The sequence below is a fragment of the Hypomesus nipponensis genome, chromosome 13 (genome assembly GCF_054491055.1).
Source record: "Hypomesus nipponensis isolate SF chromosome 13, ASM5449105v1, whole genome shotgun sequence".
Lineage (NCBI taxonomy): Eukaryota > Metazoa > Chordata > Actinopteri > Osmeriformes > Osmeridae > Hypomesus > Hypomesus nipponensis.
In genome coordinates this window covers 1,555,001-1,557,500 of record NC_140373.1, presented here as the reverse complement: position 1 = coordinate 1,557,500, position 2,500 = coordinate 1,555,001, and the positions used below count along the sequence as shown (strand labels likewise).

At 54.0% G+C, this 2,500-nt stretch overlaps 1 protein-coding gene across 1 annotated transcript in view; it reads left to right on the top strand.

Moving 5' to 3' along the window:
- The window catches only part of cacna1g (calcium channel, voltage-dependent, T type, alpha 1G subunit), a 92,778-nt gene that overhangs the window by 6,710 nt on the left and 83,568 nt on the right, over window positions 1–2,500 (top strand). The window lies entirely within an intron of this gene.

Below are 2,500 nucleotides of genomic sequence, written 5' to 3'. Positions count from 1 at the left end.
GAGAGGAGAAGAGAGAGATAGAGAGAGAGAGAGAGAGAGAGAGAGAGAAAGAAAGAGGGAGAGAGAGAGAGAGAGAGAGAGAGAGAGAGAGAGAGAGAGAGAGAGAGAGAGAGAGAGAGAGAGAGAGAGAGAGAGAGAGAGAGAGAGAGAGAGAGAGAGAGAGAGAGAGAAAGAGAAAGAGAAAGAGAAAGAGAGAGAGAGAGAGAGAGAGAGAGAGAGAGAGAGAGAGAGAGGGTGGTCTTGATGCCAGTGACACAGGAGATAAAACTACCAGCTTCACCTCTTCTCCCTTATTCTCTCCTTCCGTCTTCCTCCCCTCTTTGTGATTTACTGATGCCACCTGGACTTGGTCCAGCCCTGTTTGGGTACAGGAGAGAGAGGCAGAGAGGGAGAGAGAGGGGAGAGAGAGGGAGAGAGAGGGAGGGAGAGAGAGGGAGAGAGAGGGAAAAAGAGGGAGAAAGAGGGAGAGGGGATAAATGATGCGATGCTGATACAAGAGGGCATGAACATCAGCCCTTGTCACTTACCTTAGTCTCTCTATTCAATTCAATTGGCTTTATTAGCATTAAGAAACAAATGTTCATATTGCCAAAGCAACGGTGGAACCACAGAAACAGTATTCATACCCTTACTATGGACGTTGGTAAACTGTTAATGACACCAAATAATCCAATATCAACCAAACATGGCAAATCCAGTTGAAAGATTAAAGCAGGAGAACTTTAACATAACCTTAAGATTGATTCATATATATGTATACATATATACACTGTGTATATATCTCTATTTCTGTCTCTGTCTCTCCCATCCCCCTCTCCTGGCAAACACTTGGAGCGAGACATCAATAGCCAATGTCTGTCCTCCAGAGAGAGGGAGACAGAGACAGGGAGAGGGAGAGAGGGAGAGCGAGAGGGGGAGGGGGAGGGGGAGGGGGAGGAGGAGGGGGAGGGAGAGGGGGAGGGGGAAGGAGAGGGAGAGGGAGAGGGAGAGGGAGAGGGAGAGGGAGAGGGAGAGGGAGAGGGAGAGGGAGAGGGAGAGGGGGAGGGGGAAGGAGAGGGAGAGGGGGAGGGGGAGGGGGAGGGGGAGGGGGAGGGGGAGGGGGAGGGGGAGGGGGAGGGGGAGGGGGAAGGAGAGGGAGAGGGGGAGGGTGAGGGGGAGGGGGAGGGGGAGGGGGAGGGGGAGGGGGAGGGGGAGGGGGAGGGGGAGGGGGAAGGAGAGGGAGAGGGAGAGGGAGAGGGAGAGGGAGAGGGAGAGGGAGAGGGAGAGGGAGAGAGACAGAGAGAGGGAGGGAGAGGGAGAGGGAGAGAGGGAGACAGAGAGAGGGAGAGGGAGAGAGGGAGACGGAGAGAGGGAGAGGGAGAGAGGGAGAGGGAGGGAGAGAGAGGGAGAGAGGGAGAGGGAGAGGGAGAGGGAGAGGGAGAGGGAGAGGGAGAGGGAGAGGGAGAGGGAGAGAGAGGGAGAGAGACACAGACAGAGACAGAGAGAGGGAGAGGGAGAGGGAGAGAAGGAGATGGAGACAGGGAGAGGGAGAGAAGGAGATGGAGAGAGGGAGACAGAGAGAGGGAGAGAAGGAGATGGAGAGAGGGAGACAGAGAGAGGGAGAGGGAGAGAAGGAGATGGAGAGAGGGAGAGGGAGAGGGAGAGAAGGAGATGGAGACAGGGAGAGGGAGAGAAGGAGATGGAGAGAGGGAGACAGAGAGGGAGAGGGACAGAAGGAGATGGAGAGAGGGAGACAGAGAGAGGGAGAGAAGGAGATGGAGAGAGGGAGACAGAGAGAGGGAGAGGGAGAGAAGGAGATGGAGAGAGGGAGACAGAGAGAGGGAGAGGGAGAGAAGGAGATGGAGAGAGGGAGACAGAGAGAGGGAGAGGGAGAGAAGGAGATGGAGAGAGGGAGACAGAGAGAGGGAGAGGGAGAGAAGGAGATGGAGAGAGGGGGAGATGGAGAAGAGTGAGTGTTAGTCAGTGAGGTTCGAAAGAACCTGACGCTCTGTCCCCCAGACATCAGCAATGGAGTGGAAGGATCTGTGGGATGATAAAAATATGAACTGTTCTCTCTATCATTCTCTTTCTGTCTCTCTCTCACGCTCACTCTCTCTCATCTTTCTCATTGTCTCTCTATCTCACCCCTCTCTCTGTCTCCCTCGCTATCTTACTGCTCCTTCTCTCTCTCTGTCTCTCTCTCTATCTTTGACGAGCACACGTTCCTTTAATCCTGGGAATCTCCTTTCATCACATGTTGTGCATAGCTACAGGAGCTCTGCTGTTTTGTTGTGTGCGTGTGTGTGCGTGTGTGTGTGTGTGTGTGTCTGTGTGTACTTGTGTGTGTTTGTGTGGAGTGCACCATCAGCTGTAATAATGCTGAGAGCAGAAAGCAGAGGGAGAACACCCTCCTATCTTCTGCTGCTCACTGGCTCCTCTCCTCTCTCCTCCTCTCTCTCTTCTCTCCTCCTCTCTCTCTCTCTCTCTCTCTCTCTCTCTCTCTCTCTCTCTCTCTCTCTCT